The sequence below is a fragment of the Chiroxiphia lanceolata genome, chromosome 8, assembly GCF_009829145.1.
Source record: "Chiroxiphia lanceolata isolate bChiLan1 chromosome 8, bChiLan1.pri, whole genome shotgun sequence".
NCBI classification, from domain to species: domain Eukaryota; kingdom Metazoa; phylum Chordata; class Aves; order Passeriformes; family Pipridae; genus Chiroxiphia; species Chiroxiphia lanceolata.
Window position 1 is genome coordinate 27,818,382 of NC_045644.1, and position 6,002 is coordinate 27,824,383.

Genomic DNA, 6,002 nt, shown 5'->3' on the forward strand with positions numbered 1-6,002 from the left:
CTGAGGAGAGTTTAATCACCTATCATAAAGCCATTAAGCTTTTTTAACAATATATTGGGGGAAAAAAACAACCAAGCTTCTCATTTTCTTGCTCATTTGCTCCTCAGTGCCTATATTTTACCCTCAACAATTCTAGGCATTTTTACCTTATTAAGTAAATGCATCCACTAAATCTTTTTAATTATTGTTTGTATTTGCTTCAATGTCTTACAAAAAGTGATTGACAGGTTATTTTGCTGGAGGACCATAAGCAAAACTATTTGTTTCCTGTGCATTCTGTCTTATTCCAACATGGTAGATTACCCTATAAGATACCCATGTAACACACAGCTCACATTTCTGTCTGTCTTAAAGGCAATTTTCTGACCAAGACTCTACTTTATGGTGAGATTCTGACTACCAAAGATTCTATTTAGAGACTGATTGGGGGTTTTTACTGTAAAAAATAAAAAATTAGCAAAACTGAAGTAACTGAAAGCTGAAAAAGAGAGCCTGGAACTACAATTGGGAAATGGCTCACCATGAACACTCCTCCCCTCCTTCATTAGCTAACTACAAAGCAAACAATAATTCAGCAATGTTCTCACATCAAAGATGACAACATAAGTACAACTGAAGGCTTTGCCTTCATCATGGTTAATTCTGTTTTGTGAGATAAAATAATGCCGTTTTTACAAGTTTCATTATTATAAAAGGTAATTCAGCCTGAAGACATTGCTTATTAACTAAGCCCAAAGGATTGGATAACAGAGGCTAAAACAATTAGGTAATCCTTAAAAAAAAGTAACATTTTATGGAAATGGGGAGGAAAGCCCTGGTTAATTACAGGTGTGGTTTACAAATAATTCTGTTGACTGTCCCTGAAGCGCACTAAAAAGTGCACTTGGATAACACAAGAGGCCTTGATATATCTATTGTAAACAATGTTTATTTGATCAGGTTCCCATAGGAGCCCTCAGGAGAAGAAAGAAGCCTAAAGCAGAGAGGAGCAGGCAATGACTGTGGTTAACCTCAAGCTTCGAAAGAAGTGGAAAGCCACAAATCTTTTACATTCTCGTACCAACAATTGGGCTGCTCCTTAATATGGCCACTTGAAAGGTAAGCATCACTGAAGTAGTCAGTGCTTTCTCAGTCAGTGAAGAGGAAGATGTGTCCCTGGAGCACAGTTTGTCCTCCACTTGGGAGCTGCACATTCCTTGAAATAACAATAAAGAAAAAGCCTAGATAATTAGCATGTTTGGGTTTCATACGGAAAAAATTTAGATGTGATTAATCCCTCCCTAAGTGAACACAAATCTTATACTGAAGTTGAGGAAAGCTATACTAAATTCAGACTTAAGTAATGTTTATGAGGGAAGTATCAGCAGAAAGTTTGGGGAACTCCCAATGCAGAGACATTGGTAGATTACTAAGACAAGCAAGATATACGATAGCACAGTGAGAGAAAAAACAAGGTGCTTTTGTTATACGTGGTCCACAAGTTCATTTGCATACGTGATCAGTAGCACAGACTCATTGAGGAATATTTCAGAGTACTACGTATCTTTATAAGAGCAATAGTAAAGAGATTCCCCTTGTAATACAACTAAAACCTCACTTGAAAGTCCCTCGTGAGTTTCTTTCAAGAACTGGGCACTGGTCTTTGAACTGGAAGAGTTATTATCCTGCAGTGGGAAGGCCTCAACCCCAAGAGGGAAATACACTAACAATGTTAGGTCTATCCTGTATTCTGTAGGACTGCCTTCTCCTCCAAAGTCCTGAAATACATCACTGTTCAGCAGAGAGATGGCATATTTCATTATATTGTGAATATCTATATAACCCCAAAACTAGTAGGCTAGCTGAAAGCAAAACATATTTATAGGTATCTAAAAAGGATTTTGAGAGACAGGTAACAGATCAAGGCAAAAATTCTACATATTTGATAACGATCATGTTTGCTACATCCAGCAAAGAAGCCTAGGATGCAATTAATGTTCTAGTAACTTTACTATTTTTCTAGCCTGGGTGGATTCCCATATATTTATCAAATATGTATTCAATTTAATATGACTTAAGCTACCTGCCTCTGCAGAGGTAACTCAAACAGTAAAGGTGATGCTTCTCAGCTCTACAGCAAGTTTTGACTCTCTAAAGACTGAAGTACAGCAGTCTGCAGGAAAGCCAGCCCCAGAGCAGAGACCAGGCCAGGGTACAGGTGTCCTACAAGTGAGCCCTTCCTCTGCAGTGGCAGCACCTCCCACCCCTACCTCTCCATCCTGTTCACAGAAAGCTCAAACCCTGCTCTGGAGCCCCTCACATTCCTTCCCACCAGACCCGGGGCTGCCACGCTCACTCTCCAAAATCACAGCCATTGCTCCTACCTCCCCCAAGCCTCCTTGGCCATACCCAGGGCTTCGCCACATCTTCCTACAACAGCTCTGGATGCAACTGAAGAGAAAATCAGATGGAGAAGAGTGTTATGCTGCAGACTGTTGAGGAGAATGGTTATTAAGTGGCCACAGGTTTTTCCAAAGGGCTGTCCACGTGCTGCTCTGAGGACTTACTCCCTGCATCGTCCTTCCCATGGCCGATGCCAGGTGCCGATTTGCAGTCTGGGGCATATTCCAAATCACTCCTACCAAACGGAAACAACTTTACACAACTGCAACTAGAAGGTCTCCAGACAATATGCTTTCTGTTTCCTTTCCTACATGAGAAGCATTTCCCATGAGGACCAAGATTACCACTCGCTTCAGTGATACCAGACTGAAGTCCTGTGTTGCTGCATTCCCAGCCTGCTGCTGCTGAAATGCTGCAGTCTGTCATTTAAAGGCATATTTCAACAAAAAAAGTCAAAAACGATTTGCCTAAACCTGAATAAGAAGAAAGGATTAGGAAGGCAGAGGAATAATAATACATCAATTTAAGAAAGTTCTTGCTGTGAATATAAAAAAGTGTGTCAGTAATCTGCATTGATTGCTTGAAGAAAATTCAGAGGGCATGAGCGTTCAGTTATCTTTGCACTGCACCTTTTTTTGTTGTGCTTGTACCAATGCTATTTAACAAAGATTAATATGCTCCCACCAAATCCATACAGTTTTATGAAATCCATGGAGACATCTGGCAAGAATCTATCAGAACTTTTTTCTCTGTATTCCCTGCAAAAACAGTAGTAATCAGTGAAGTATTCTTAAGTGAGAGGCTGCTGGCTGGGGTTAAACCACAACAGTTGGAAAAAGGAAATGGATGTTTTATTGATGCAGAAACGAGATCAGTGGGAATTCAAAATATAAAGTTGAAAGAAAACATCAGGTTGAGCAAAAGACCCTTCTCCTGAATTTGGAAACAGCAAGTAGCTATTAAAAGAGTGTATAAAAAAGGGATCACTAAAAACTTCATCATTTAGGGAGTTAATAAATGTCTTTGGTAAACCTGTTATCATTTGCATGTTTTCTCTGGTCTCACAGGAATACATGATGTGACATCATGTCTTACATAAAAAGGAGGGAAAGGAAGTGAATGCAGCTTTGTTTTACCAACTGGAAACAGAACTATCATTAGGAGATTCTTTCAAATTCAATTATTTATTCCCTATTTGCACTTTCTCTTTGCTTGAAGAAACCCATTTATAACCTGATTTTACAACTTAATTTAGCAGCCATATTGGACCATATATTATCCCATACTATCCCAATGTAGGATTAGAAAATCAGATTAACACAGCATCAAAAAAAAGTATTGAGAGACTGATGCATAAAGTTCCTGTTGACATCAATTACACTTAAGTCAGATGTCGAAACTGGAAAGTTTGCCTATGACTGACTTGTGCTACTAGACTCTGCCACAACAAAGTAAATAAGGTTTAGGCATGGAAATTGTTAAGATACTTGAAGAAAAGCAGCCAACAAGTTAATAATATTCAGCCTAATAAAGATCTGCTAAATCCAGGGGGGTTGGGGTAGTAGCCTACTTTCATGGAAAGATTAGTTTTGGAATGAGCAAAGTCTGCACCACAGACTTTAAAACAGACCACAAAACTACCAGTGTCCATATTTGGGAGGTTTGCTTGGGAGCAAGGGTGAAGTACTTTTGGCAGGCAACTAAAAGTACCTGAAAACCCTCATGAGGGTGGTTCAAATATCTGAGTCCTTTATGCCCAGTCCAGAAGAGATGTGCAGCTCTATGTTGACAAGCATTACAATGAGCCATCCACTTTCAGAACTATCACACTAAAAAGATTTACAGCACATTTACAAGACCTAACCCTAATTTTTTGCAAGAACATGCAATGATCACTATTAAAACACAGGTTTAGATCAGTCATTTTCCCTGCTAGGAGGAGGCAGGGCTGTCACCTTCTCTGTCATTAAGACATGTAGGTGAGTGAAAACATAATGATGGATTTACGTGGTGCAATGTAATTTTACCCTGCTTAAACCAAACATCTGTATAGCCTAACAGATATCATGTCCTCCTGAATCCCACTTCAAAATCCAAGAGCATATCCATCAAGACAATTACCTACCTCAAAAACAGCTGAAAATTGAATGCCAGAGATAAAAAAAAGCACAGCAAGATGGTTTCACAACAGCCTTGAAGCTCTGATCAGGTCTCCTGGGCATCACAGCCTGTAGGCACAGCTTTCAGAAAAACCACAAAAAATCCACCACTATCTTCAACCAAGATCACTGACTGTAAATGCACTTCCACCATGTAGTCAGGAGAACTGAACAGGCTCTGGCTGTGCCTGGAGCAAATTCACATTGCCTGACCCCTCAATCAACCGACAGCCAGGTCAGCACAGTGTGGGACCTGAGCTGGGGGAAGCCAACATTCCTCGTGCTTCAGCAACCTTTCTGCTCCCATTTCACTCTAGAATTGTGGGGATGAAGAAAGTTACATGCCAAAGTAGTGCCACTATCATGCTAGTGGCAGCTTGTTAAGGCAATGAGTAGGTCTGGGGAAAAGTAGTAAGGATGAGAAGCGAAGAAAAAGGAAACAAATGCACTAAAAAGGGTAGGATGAAGTACCATTAGAAGAAAACAACCGTATATAGTAGTTATCATAGCTATCACTACTCTAAATGTAGGCTAAAAATTTAGAAGTAGGGTGAAGTTGCTCACTTCTAATGGACAGGTATTAAAAATTACATAAATAATAGTAGTACAGCTAAAAAAGTATCATTTGTTTCCCTTGGAATCTGAAAGATGCTGTCTTCCATTCTGCAGGATCCAGGCATTCAAAGAGTTAGTAATCAATCAATAGCACAATAAATGAAAGGAAAATGGTTGAACCTGTTGGAAAATGACAAGACCTCATTTACATCTCAAATCCACTGTGTGGTTTGCTTGTGGTTGGAAGTCAGCTGGCAGGTAATGAGCTGGGGGTTGGACAAGATGCATGTGGCACATACTCCAGAGCCACAGTACACCAAGACCGCAGTCCTCAAACATCTCTCAAAGGACAGTAAGTAAAGTCCTGTAAGCACTCACCACTGGGCAGCTCACATACATCCTTGTATGTTTAAGGCTCAAAATCAGTAATTTGTGTTTGCCTTTAATCAGGCTGTGCATATTAATTTAAGCCTCAGTTACAAAGGGGAGATATGTTACTATACAGAACAGTTATTGCCTGAAAAATACACTGGCCAGTTCCTAAAAAATGGGTGAGGGGAAGACCTACAAGCTGCAGAAATTATCAGTTCATGCTTTTCCTCTAATTACCAACTCAATGAGTGCCTCTTTATTTTTCAGGTCACTTACCAGTTATATATTACATTTCCTTTGTTCCACAACCTTTAATTCTTTTCCAGTCTTGCAGAATTAACTGGACAGGTTTTTTAATCTTGTCTCTACAAAGAACTTGTTGTAATTGCAATGAATGCTTTCATTTTGCTGGTGTCTGAAATACGATTTGCAGGAGAAGGGGGAGTGTGGGTTGATGCTAGTCCCATCATTAATAACATTCTTGCAGGGATTGTAGTGGCGGGAGTAAAAACCCCAAAGCTTTTATATAATAAC